We start from the raw sequence: 13,699 nt of genomic DNA on the forward strand, positions 1-13,699 counted from the left end.
AAGGACATGGCGGACATGAAGAGGCAGATGGCGGCAATTAATGGGGCGGGGGGACCAAAGAGAGTCGTCGGACCAGCATTGCCGGGAGTGGTCCCTAACGGGAGAGGTAGAAGGGCCAAGAGGGGAGCGTTGGGTGGGGAGGCCCCGGTTCCCGAAGCACCTCCAACGCACCCGGTCACCCCGATCGAGGCCCCGACTCCGGTCCCGAACGCGGGGCAACCAATCCCTGTGGTGGTCACTCCTGTGAACGGGGAGGATATGCCTCCTGAGCTGGCTGCCCAGTTGGCGGCATGGTTGGGCAAAGAGAACGAGGGGGCCACGGCTGAAGAAGCCAGGTCAATAATGAAGCAGTTGCGGCAATCGAAAGATGCTGCGAAGGCACCGTGTCCTTTTGTTTCCCCGCAGGCTCCCGTGGAACAACAAGTATCGGGCGTTGGTTCGGCAGGGACTACGGTCACAGCTACCGGTTCAGGTAAGCAGCCATTGCCGATGGCGGGGGGGGATCGGTACCTTCAAGGAGGGAAAAAGTTGTTCAGCATATCCCGATTGAGGTGAAAGAAAGGATATGGGCAGATAAATATGTGAACATGTTTTCCTTGTTGACCGATCACTATGAGATTGAGCATGTAAAAAATCAAAAAGAGTTTTTGCATCCTAGTGTATGGCGCGCCAAGATGGCCGGTTTCAGAGTGGAAGAATCGATAGGCAATTGGGGCAGAGCGTTTGGAATGTTCACTGCAATTATGGGGGAACGTAGGCCCGAATTGTTGGTGGAATTAGCCGTGTACCAGACACGTATCATGGAATTTTATGAAACATATGGGGGTAGTCAATGGTTTTGTTATGATAGCATATTTCGTAAGTCCAAGGAGCACGACTCATCCCTGACATGGGATTGTTTCGACTCCATTTCCTGGCAAAAAATGGAGAAGCCAGGCACGGCGAAGTCGCCATCTTTGGGGGGAGACGTGGTCGAGTATTCCCGCCATTCGTCAGGGACGCCCTTTCGGGCGGGATCAAGCAATGATCGGAACACAAGGAATAATGGCAACTCAGGTAAAAAAGGGGTCTGCTGGAGCTTTAACAGAGGCAAATGTACTAGGCCACAGGGATCTTGCAGGTTCAGGCATGAATGTGCAGGGTGTGGGCAGTCCTCGCACCCCGAGACTATGTGCAGAGCCAAGACTGGTGATACGGGAAGTAGAGGAGGCGCCAAACAGGTCTGAAATAGTCCGAGGGGCGCTTCTACCTACCCCGGTTGATATCATGGCACTGATCCCTTGGCTGAACGAATACCCGGATCATATCTCCGCTGGGGTGTTGCGAGATGGTTTTTCGTATGGTTTCCGCATCCCGGCGGGGGATTTTCAGGGTAAAGCACAATGTAGGAACCAACTATCGGTTCAGCAGAATACGGCGGTGGTACAAGCAAAGATTGGGAAAGAGGTGGCCCGAGGTCGGGTTGCTGGACCATATGACAAGCCGCCAGTTGCTAATTTTGTTTGTTCACCTCTGGGTGTGGTCCCCAAAAAGGATCCAGGGGAATTCAGGTTGATACATAATTTGTCAGCTCCAAGGGGTCTTTCGGTGAACGATGCGATTGACCCGGGAGTTTGTTCGGTGCGGTACGCATCTTTTGATGAGGCCGTCGCCATGTTGAATCGCCTGGGGCCCGGAGCGCTGATGGCTAAATCAGACATCGAGTCGGCGTTCCGGTTGCTCCCAGTACACCCAGATGATCAGCGTCTCCTTGGTTTCATGTTTCAGGGACGATATTACATGGATAAATGTATGCCAATGGGTTGCTCCATCTCTTGTGCGTATTTTGAGAGATTCAGTTGTTTTTTGCAATGAGCGTTCACAAGAACAACGGGGTTTACACATGTTATGCATTATCTTGACGATTTTCTATTCCTGGGGGCAGCCGGGGACATAGAATGTGCACAGGCTTTGAATGAATTTTGTGATCTCATGAGACGCCTTGGCGTGCCATTGGCACCAGGTAAGACAGTGGGGCCGTCTACTTCGCTCGAGTTTCTTGGAATAGAGCTTGATTCCGAAGAGGGGTGCTTCCGTTTGCCTAAGGAAAAGGTAACGAAATTTAAGGCATCGCTTGAAACATGTATTAGCGAGACGAAAGTAAATTTGCATCAGTTGCAGCAGGCTGTGGGTCAGCTGCATTTTGCCCTTAGAGTGATACCGATGGCTCGCCCCTTTTCCCGCTCTATTGCTCAAGCCATGGTGGGCCTTAAGGAAGGGCACCACCGCACAAGGCTCTCGGCAGAGGTTCGCCAGGACATGCGCATATGGTTGGCATTCCTGGCGGATTTCAACGGTCGGGTCGTGTGGAACAAACCAGCGGTTTCCGCCGAGGAGCTGGGGTTGTGGACTGACTCGGCAGGGAGTGTGGGTTTTGGCGCCATCTTTGGTAATCATTGGTCAGCACGAACCTGGCCGGCATGGTGGCACGAGAGTGGGCTCACAGGTAACATTGGGTTTCTCGAACTGTTCCCTATTCTGGTGGCCTTAAAAACATGGCCTGAGGGGTTTTGTGATCGCTCTGTGGCGTTCTGGTCTGATAATATGACCGTGGTTGAGTGTATCAATAGTCAGGCAGCCCGCTGCAAATGGATCTTGAGATTGCTGAAAGAAATTGTCCTGCTGTGTATGAGACTGAACGTCCACTTTAGGGCAAGACATGTGCCAGGGGTGTTAAATCAGGCAGCTGATGCGCTTTCTCGTTCCTGTATGCAGGCCTTCTGGGGTTTTCTGCCCTCAGCGGACCCGGTGGCGGCACCATTTCCCGAAGCTCTCTGGTCTCTCGGTGCCCCGGACTACAAGACCTCGTGGGAGAGAGTCTAGCACCCAGGACAAGGAAGGTGTGAGAAGTTGGCCTGGTATATAATGCTCACTAGTTCTAGTGATCACTTTGTACCATGCCAAGCAACCCTTATGATGATGGTTGTAATTCAACCTTGTAGACCAGTTATCCTAGTGGTAACGTGGACAAAGCAGTCTTAGGCTAAACTCTGAAAGGCATGTGAAGCCAGCTGTTATACCATACACAACCCCCTTGAATACCAAATGAAAGGGACACCACACAGATATATATTGAAAATATATATTGATTTATTAACTAAAAAATACCCTGGACTCTTTATGAGCACAGAAGCACAAGCGTTAAATCACAAGACAGTTTAAAATACACAAAAGTTGCACAATATGGATGAGCCCTAGGGTCCACCTAAACCATATACTAAGAAAGTGGTATAAGAGATACCAATAGGAAAGTGAAGAGGCCTAGGGCCTTGGGAATCGCTGGAGCTATTCGAGACTGGAAATAACTAAGTCGGGAAAGGCCCACGGGACTCGGGTGCAGTGTTCAAAGTGCACGCACTTTTCAATACAAAGTCTATGGTGCGTAAAAAGCACAAAGTTAGAAAGTTAGGAACCTTCCGAGTGCCCTACGGAGCTGAAACTTAAAACACAGGCCCTTGGGATGTGTACCAGTGCAGGAGCACCGGCGGAGCTGAGTTACCTCACCCACAGGAAGCGGGTGCACAGGGTCGAAGTAGTGTCGGGTTTCGTCACGCTGGTCGATGGTGCTTGGAGCTGAAGATGCTGCAGGCGGCTCGATGAGAAGAGTTCCGGTGGATCCAAGGGTGGATCTGTAGATGTGAAGACCTGAAAGCAGAGGGGACAATGTTCAAAGTCACTAACCAGTGACTACCGTGGAACCAGATTGGAACCAGGCGATGTCGGGTGCAAACAGGCGTTGTCGGGTAGCTTCTTTCTGCAGCCACGTGGATACCCGGGGTCGAGGACGTCCAGGAGTCGGTCACTAGCTGTCCCACGCAGGCTTCTCGCTGTTGGCGGTGTGGCACCTCGATCGGAGCAAACAGGCCTTGGCAAAGGCAAGCCAGGCAGAAGTTGAAAGATGCTTAACACTCGGACCAGCAAGGTCAGAGCGGGTGCTCCTTTTCACAGGAGCTTGGGTAGGTCTGGAGCAACCAGACCTGCTGTGTAAATCTTCGGGTTCGTCGCCAAGATGGCCGCTGACCACGTGGCTAGTGGCCGGGATGGCGCGTCGAGTGGCACAATGCAAAAGGGATTTACAAAAGGGGGTGGTGATGAACAGAGTGTCTGAATTGAGCAGACCACTCTTACCCAGTCCAAAGATCCATCACCGTTATTTATCTCACTGCCCCATCCCAGCTCAGAACCTGGCTATATGCAAATCAGTCTGTCCCTGGCCCAGTGCATCATGGGAACAGGGCAGACTAAACTACCAAGCCAATTCTTTACCAGAAAGGAGACAAGCTACCGGGGACCGGTTTCTGGCATTTCAGCCGTCTTCGGCCCGGCTTGCTTGAATCCTGATGGAGCAGTGAGAAAGGGACTCATGTCTGAGTATACCCTGCCACACCTATAGTGGCCAAAATCGATTTACAAAAGGGGGTGGTGATGAACAGAGTGTCTGAATTGAATTTGTCCACCCTAAGCGTGGAAGGGTATACTCAGATGTGAGTCCCTTGCTCATTGCACCATCAGGATTCAAGCAAACCGGGCCGAAGACGGCTGTAATGCCAGAAACCGGTCCCCGGGAGCTTGTTTCCTTCCCAGTGTAAGAATTGGCTTTTGTAGTTTGGTTTGCCCTGTTCCCATCATGCACTGGGACAGGAACAGACTAATTTGCATACAGCCAGGTTCTGAAACTGGGATGGTGCAGTGAGCTAAAAAACGGTGTTGGATCTAGCCCTGATCTCTTGACTGGGTGAGAGTTTTCTGTTTAATTCAGAGACTCTGTCCCTCACCACCCCTTGTTGTAAATATATTTTTGTCCACCCTAAGCGTGGAAGGGTATACTCAGATGTGAGTCCCTTGCTCATTGCACCATCAGGATTCAAGCAAACCGGGCCGAAGACGGCTGTAATGCCAGAAACCGGTCCCCGGGAGCTTGTTTCCTTCCCAGTGTAAGAATTGGCTTTTGTAGTTTGGTTTGCCCTGTTCCCATCATGCACTGGGACAGGAACAGACTAATTTGCATACAGCCAGGTTCTGAAACTGGGATGGTGCAGTGAGCTAAAAAACGGTGTTGGATCTAGCCCTGATCTCTTGACTGGGTGAGAGTTTTCTGTTTAATTCAGAGACTCTGTCCCTCACCACCCCTTGTTGTAAATACAATGCAAAAGGGCCCCACGCAGATCGTGGAGATGCTGGAGAGCTGATCTTCGGTGCAAGGGCTGCTCGGTGGTGGGGGTTCTCAATCCCCAAAGCACAACGTCGAGGATGCCTCAGGAGCTGCGCAGTCAGCTTTTCGAGTGTCTTCCAAGAGGTCCGGTCCCACGTCACTCGGTGCCTCCACGGGTCCCTTCTTTGCAGGGACTGTGGATCGGGCTCTGAGAGGTCTGGGAGTCTGGTTCTTGTCGGGCTCTGGGCTCGGTCTCCGGCGGGAGGCGGCGGCAAAGCAGACGTCGGGTCGCTGGTTGGTACCTGTGTTCACAGGGTGGCCACTCCTAGGCCACAAGGGAGATTCTCTTCAGTCTTCTGTGCAGCAGAATGTCGAAGTCCAGTCTTCTTCTTTGTTTAAAGTTGATTTCAGGATGATCTGCTGTGCAATGGCACTGCTCCCACTCTTATTCCAATCTGAGGGGTGGATCTCCTGCTAGGTCCCTCCCCTATGGGTGGGACCAGGAAGGGGGGTGGTTACACCCCCTCTCCTTTGTCCAGCTCCTCGCCAGGACGGGGCTGGAAAGCCCCAGAACCGGTTTGGGCTGGCTTATGCACAGGGACACCTTGTGTGCCCCAGGCATGTCTCAATCTATTCAGCCCTGTCCTACCCAATACACAAAACCCTGTCTGGGGTGGTGCTCGCACCTCCCCAGGCAGGAAACCCTTTGTCCAGGCCCTCCTCGCTGGAAGGACTCCCAGCAGCAGGAGGTCAGACATGTGTCTGTGGTGGCAGCATCCATTTTGTGATGCTGAGGCTCTGTTTAACTTTAACCGGGGTTAAGGCTACACACATGTAGTGTCCCTCTAGAAGGGTGGAATGCTATCCCCGTCGCCAGAATTGGCGAGGGGATAGTATTCCAATTCGTATGACACCTTACTCGACATGTTTTGATAAAGCCAAACCAAAGATAGCAAATAACCGCGAGGATTATAATGCACTTAAGAGTATATGGTATGGCAATATCCCGGAACAGCTTAGGGAGTGGTTCCCGACAGCTGCAGACAGGCTCAGCTCATGCTAGAGCACCATCTCACATATTTCCAAGCACTCTGCCTCCAGGATTGATGAGGCCTTCCATAGGAGTGGCTGATAGGAACATATGTGTCCAGTTTAGGGTTAGGCACAGGCATACTGTACCTAAGTAAGAGGTGATTACACCAACTTACCCCAGCTGAGTGATCAGCCAGTTGTGTCAAATATGGAGGCCAGGCCAGGGGTGGCACAATACATGCTGCAGCCCCTGGTAGGCCTTGGCTACACCTATGCCCTGGGTACCTATGGTACTCTACTACAGGGGCTCATAAGGTGAACCAGTCCCAATTGTGTTATGCTCCTAAGGTACATGGAGTCCATTTTAAGGAGAGAGAAATCAGCCTGGGGCCCTGAATAGCAGGATCCCAGGCCAACTAAGTCAAAAACCAGCTAAACACCAGGCAAAAAGTTTGGGGGTAACCATAGTCAGATATCCACCTTCCTACATAACCCCCCCCCCCAAACGAAAGGAGATAAGGCTATCCTTGACCAGGTAAGCCTATATTGCCTAAGTGGCCATATAAGGAAGTACCAGCTCTGGCTTGGTAACCCCCTGTCTCATGGTCCACTGAGCAATTCCTCACCCTAAGGGCATCTGAGGGTCTCCACCATAGGGAATCTCTACCTGTGGTGTGTTTTGGCAAAGTTAAAGGCTGGTTTTGAGATGGAGTACTGAAGTGAGTTTCCTCTGTAGGACTCAGCTTCCTCCAATCACTCTCCACCAGGTGTGCCTTTCTTTCTCTGACTGAGTTGCACTGTGCTCTCAGGGTCAACCTCTGGCTACCTAAAGCTGGAGGCTGGGTCCCTCTGTTTGGCTTACTGGAGGGACAGGTCAGGTTTGGGGCCTTTTGGTCCCAGGTTTGGCTGTGCCCAACAATATCCATCTGGGGGAGGTCCCTAACTACTTTTAAGGGGGATCCCTCAGGAGTTTTTAAAGTTTTCACCTCACTAGGGCTACTAGTTTCGGTGCCCCTAATCTGTTGATGGGGGTGCTTTATTTGACAGGGGGCCCTTTGGGTCTCACTGTCCTTCTTGTCCTCTGCAGCCCTGGGCTGAGTAAGGCAAGGTAGAGAGGGGCAGGTTACCTGCTCCAGACTGGGTCCCACCTGAGAAGGGTCCACTGCCATCAGAGGCTCTGTCAGGCCAGGCCTAACAACCTCTGGGGCAGTTCCTTCATCAGGGGTAAGATCAGTTCCCTGAGGAGGCTGATCCTTTCCTAATGTCTGGGGGGAGGGAGATTTCTCTTCCTCCTCAATGCTCTCTGTTTGGGTTGAGTGATCCATCATTTCAGGCTTCACTACCCATGTATCAGTTTGAGTTTGGTCTGTGGCCATCACAGCCCCTCCAACCTTTTCAGGGGGAGACTCAGTTTGGGTATGGGCTGTTACCAGTACAGCCCTGCTACTCTCTTCAGGAGGGAAGTTATCTAAAGATGGGGCTGAGGTTTGCTCAGCCCTCCCAACCTTTTCAGGAAGGACATCTTGAATTGGGGCTGTAGCCATTACAGCCCCACTAACCTTTCCATGGAGATTTACCATTCTAGAATGGGTTTGCTGTTCAACCTCAGCCCAGGCTGAGATTTCCAAATCATTACCCAGTAGGCAATCTACAGGCAAGTTTGCTGACACTGCCACTCTCTTTGGGCCAGTGACACCTCCCCAGCTAAGATTGACTACTGCCATGGGATGATTGGATTCTATGCCATCAATGTTTGTCACCTGATATCTGGCATCAGGTAAAAGTTGCCTTGAGGGGACTAGACATTCAGCCACCATGGTGATGCTAGCCCCTGTGTCTCTGAAGGCCTCAACTTTCAAGCCATTGATGAGGGGCTCCTGTCTATATTTGCTCAAAGTGTTTGGGCAAGCAGTGAAATTGGCAAACCCCATGCCAGTCTCATAGACAATAGTATCTGTGTTAGGGGACCTGGATAGGCCAGAGTCCACCTGTCCTCCAAAAGTAAACCCACCCAAATTCTTGGGGGTGTTCCCACCACCTGGGGGACCACTGCTAACAGTGACAGGAGGTGTTGGAGCCTTACCTGGAGGTATATTCTCCTTATTGCCATTCTTGGGACAACAGCTATCTGTTTTGTAATGCCCCACCTGTTTACAGGTATGACAATAAGGCTTTTTCTGGGTTGTAGAAGTGTCTTGGGACCCACCCCCATTCTTGGAGTTTTGGGGCCCTGGGGAAGTCTTTTCCTTACTTTTATCCCCACCCTTCTCTTGAGGCTTGGTAGTCTCTTTCTTTTGGTCACCACCCTGGTTCTTAGGCCTGATCCTGGTTCTGACCCATTTGTCTGCCCTCCTACCCAATTCTTGTGGGGAGGTCAGATCAGAGTCAACCAGGTGCTGATGTAGAAGCTGATTTTGACAATTACTTAAGATTTGCTCTCTCATAATTAAATTATACAATCCTGTATAGTCAGTAACCTTACTTCCCAGCAACCAGCCCTCCAGAGCCTTAGTGGCACATTCAACAAATTCAGACCAGTCCTGAGTCTGTGTCTTCTGGGTATCTCTGAACATTAACCTGTACTGTTCAGTGGTTAAGCCCAACCCATCAATCAGAGCACTCTTCAGGACCATGTAGTTTCTAGAATCCTCATCACTAACTGTGAGGAGTCTGTCTCTGCCTCTGCCTTCAAAGGAGAGCCACAAGATTGCTGCCCACTGCTCCTGAGGGATCTGCTGTACCATGCAGGCTCTCTCAAGTGCAGTCATCCATTTGTGGATATCATCCCCAGCTTTGTAGGGGGGCACAATCTTACTCAGGTTTCTTGTATCAAAGGACCTGTCTTTATCCTTCTGGATATTGCTGCCACCAGTGGATCCTAATCCACTCTCTCTAGGCTGTCTTGCTCTAGCAAGTTTCTCTTGGGCCAGGGCAATTTCTAACTCTTGTCTCTGGACTCTCAATTCAGCCTCTCTAATTTGAGATTCTCTCAATTTGGCCTCATGTTCCCTTCTCTGAGGGCTAGTCATCCTCTTTCTGGAGTGACCATGAGAACCTCTAGAAGCATGGGAGTTGTCAGAGTCACCTGAGTGAGTCCTTCTCCTCCTTGGCCTCTGGTTAAGTCCACCTGGGGGTCTGAATGGGTTGTTACCTGATTCATTCCCAAGTAAGCTTAAGTTAGCCTGGTTCAGTCTACTGACCAGCACCTGACTATTTCTGTCATCATCTGACTCACTGCTTTCCACCTCCTCCTCTTCCTCTTCCTCTTCATCTACCTGAGGAGCTCCAGTGGTGGAGGCTTCCTCATCTACCAGGATGATAGGGGCAGGGGTGTCTACAGTGTCATCCTCTGAAGGATGGCCTCCTTCAGCATTCCCTGTGGGGTTTGCTTTAGAGGGCTTTAGAGTCTCAGACTGGTCTAAGAGCTCTCTTAGGTGGTCTGTAGTAGGGGAAGGCCCTGTCTTCAGACCCCTTAAGACACAAAGCTGTCTTAATTCCTTAAAGGAAAAAATAGCAAATTTGGATGGTGCCCTTGGAGGGTCACTCTCAACAGGAGTAAGTCCACTGGACCCCTCTGCTCCAGACATTGCTCTAGTGTGGGTGGATGTGTTGCAATCTACCTACACTGGTGTTTACCTACTAAACCTATCTAGTAGTTGTAGCTAGGGTGTGCTACTCCCTTTGCTCTACAACAACTAAGTTCAGTAGAACTTAAGTATACTAGTCTTGTTTTATATGTACCTAGCAGGTACCTGTATGATCTTTCAAATGATAATCTCAAAGATTGTAATGGTAAAACAACAGCAAGCTCAGATCCCAATCCGCTGCTCACCAATGTGAGAAGTTGGCCTGGTATATAATGCTCACTAGTTCTAGTGATCACTTTGTACCATGCCAAGCAACCCTTATGATGATGGTTGTAATTCAACCTTGTAGACCAGTTATCCTAGTGGTAACGTGGACAAAGCAGTCTTAGGCTAAACTCTGAAAGGCATGTGAAGCCAGCTGTTATACCATACACAACCCCCTTGAATACCAAATGAAAGGGACACCACACAGATATATATTGAAAATATATATTGATTTATTAACTAAAAAATACCCTGGACTCTTTATGAGCACAGAAGCACAGGCGTTAAATCACAAGACAGTTTAAAATACACAAAAGTTGCACAATATGGATGAGCCCTAGGGGCCACCTAAACCATATACTAAGAAAGTGGTATAAGAGATACCAATAGGAAAGTGAAGAGGCCTAGGGCCTTGGGAATCGCTGGAGCTATTCGAGACTGGAAATAACTAAGTCGGGAAAGGCCCACGGGACTCGGGTGCAGTGTTCAAAGTGCACGCACTTTTCAATACAAAGTCTATGGTGCGTAAAAAGCACAAAGTTAGAAAGTTAGGAACCTTCCGAGTGACCTACGGAGCTGAAACTTAAAACACAGGCCCTTGGGATGTGTACCAGTGCAGGAGCACCGGCAGAGCTGAGTTACCTCACCCACAGGAAGCGGGTGCACAGGGCCGAAGTAGTGTCGGGTTTCGTCACGCTGGTCGATGGTGCTTGGAGCTGAAGATGCTGCAGGCGGCTCGATGAGAAGAGTTCCGGTGGATCCAAGGGTGGATCTGTAGATGTGAAGACCTGAAAGCAGAGGGGACAATGTTCAAAGTCACTAACCAGTGACTACCGTGGAACCAGATTGGAACCAGATTGGAACCAGGCGATGTCGGGTGCAAACAGGCGTTGTCGGGTAGCTTCTTTCTGCAGCCACGTGGATACCCGGGGTCAAGGACGTCCAGGAGTCGGTCACGAGCTGTCCCACGCAGGCTTCTCGCTGTTGGCGGTGTCGGCAGCTCGATCGGAGCAAACAGGCCTTGGCAAAGGCAAGCCAGGCAGAAGTTGAAAGATGCTTAACACTCGGACCAGCAAGGTCAGAGCGGGTGCTCCTTTTCACAGGAGCTTGGGTAGGTCTGGAGCAACCAGACCTGCTGTGTAAATCTTCGGGTTCGTCGCCAAGATGGCCGCTGACCACGTGGCTAGTGGCCGGGATGGCGCGTCGAGTGGCACAATGCAAAAGGGCCCCACGCAGATCGTGGAGATGCTGGAGGGCTGATCTTCGGTGCAAGGGCTGCTCGGTGGTGGGGGTTCTCAATCCCCAAAGCACAACGTCGAGGATGCCTCAGGAGCTGCGCAGTCAGCTTTTCGAGTGTCTTCCAAGAGGTCCGGTCCCACGTCACTCGGTGCCTCCACGGGTCCCTTCTTTGCAGGGACTGTGGATCGGGCTCTGAGAGGTCTGGGAGTCTGGTTCTTGTCGGGCTCTGGGCTCGGTCTCCGGCGGGAGGTGGCGGCAAAGCAGACGTCGGGTCGCTGGTTGGTACCTGTGTTCACAGGGTGGCCACTCCTAGGCCACAAGGGAGATTCTCTTCAGTCTTCTGTGCAGCAGAATGTCGAAGTCCAGTCTTCTTCTTTGTTTAAAGTTGATTTCAGGATGATCTGCTGTGCAATGGCACTGCTCCCACTCTTATTCCAATCTGAGGGGTGGATCTCCTGCTAGGTCCCTCCCCTATGGGTGGGACCAGGAAGGGGGGTGGTTACACCCCCTCTCCTTTGTCCAGCTCCTCGCCAGGACTGGGGCTGGAAAGCCCCAGAACCGGTTTGGGCTGGCTTATGCACAGGGACACCTTGTGTGCCCCAGGCATGTCTCAATCTATTCAGCCCTGTCCTACCCAATACACAAAACCCTGTCTGGGGTGGTGCTCGCACCTCCCCAGGCAGGAAACCCTTTGTCCAGGCCCTCCTCGCTGGAAGGACTCCCAGCAGCAGGAGGTCAGACATGTGTCTGTGGTGGCAGCATCCATTTTGTGATGCTGAGGCTCTGTTTAACTTTAACCGGGGTTAAGGCTACACACATGTCGTGTCCCTCTAGAAGGGTGGAATGCTATCCCCGTCGCCAGAATTGGCGAGGGGATAGTATTCCAATTCGTATGACACCTTACTCGACATGTTTTGATAAAGCCAAACCAAAGATAGCAAATAACCGCGAGGATTATAATGCACTTAAGAGTATATGGTATGGCAATATCCCGGAACAGCTTAGGGAGTGGTTCCCGACAGCTGCAGACAGGCTCAGCTCATGCTAGAGCACCATCTCACATATTTCCAAGCACTCTGCCTCCAGGATTGATGAGGCCTTCCATAGGAGTGGCTGATAGGAACATATGTGTCCAGTTTAGGGTTAGGCACAGGCATACTGTACCTAAGTAAGAGGTGATTACACCAACTTACCCCAGCTGAGTGATCAGCCAGTTGTGTCAAATATGGAGGCCAGGCCAGGGGTGGCACAATACATGCTGCAGCCCCTGGTAGGCCTTGGCTACACCTATGCCCTGGGTACCTATGGTACTCTACTACAGGGGCTCATAAGGTGAACCAGTCCGCTGTGTATGAGACTGAACGTCCACTTTAGGGCAAGACATGTGCCAGGGGTGTTAAATCAGGCAGCTGATGCGCTTTCTCGTTCCCGTATGCAGGCCTTCTGGGGTTTTCTGCCCTCAGCGGACCCGGTGGCGGCACCATTTCCCGAAGCTCTCTGGTCTCTCGGTGCCCCGGACTACAAGACCTCGTGGGAGAGAGTCTAGCACCCAGGACAAGGAAGGCATATGAAGGGGCGTTCCGTTCCTATTGGTCCTTTTTGGGTTCAGCTAGGGGGGAGCTTTGGGGCCAAGAGGAGTATGTCCTAAAATTTTTGTTATCATTACATCAGGCAGGCAAATCAGTGGCTACGGCCAATAGACACCGGGCCGCCATTTCTTTCATGGCACGGGCTCATGGCATCCAGGACCCCACAGCGTCTTTTCTGGTACAGAAGGCGCTGTGTGGGTGGCAACGCCTTGAGGGTAGCAGAGTTGATGAGAGGCACCCGATAGGTCTGGAAATGTTAGCCCTGTTACTGTCCGTACTCCCTGCGACATGTGCATCTCAATCAGAGACAGTGCTATTCCGGGCCGCTTTTGCATTAGCATTCCATGGGGCTATGCGGGTAAGCGAACTGGTAGCAAGGAACAAGCAGGATATGGGGGGAGGTCTGTGCCGAGAGCACATGCAAATAAAGGGGGAGACAATGGTAGTCTCATTTGCCAGGTCCAAGACCGATCAGAGAGCGATCGGGGACAGCGTAGTAGTCCAGCGGATTCCGGGATCTCCCATGTGCCCGGTAGCATGCGTTGAGGAGTATTTGGCGCAGAGGGCGGCATCATGGGGGGGAAGCTTGCTGAGGCACGCCGACGCCACCCCACTGACGAGGTTTCAGTTCCAGTGGGTGCTAACAATGGCAATCGCAGCTGCGGGCTTGAACCTGTGCGAGTTCGGGACTCATTCCTTCCGGATAGGGGCTGCTACAGAGGCTACAGCCAGGGGTCTGAGTGTGGAAAAAGTGAAACAGTTGGGGCGTTTGTCCTCGAATTGTTATAAAAGGTATG

Source organism: Lissotriton vulgaris, chromosome 10 (genome assembly GCF_964263255.1).
Source record: "Lissotriton vulgaris chromosome 10, aLisVul1.2, whole genome shotgun sequence".
NCBI classification, from domain to species: Eukaryota; Metazoa; Chordata; class Amphibia; order Caudata; family Salamandridae; genus Lissotriton; species Lissotriton vulgaris.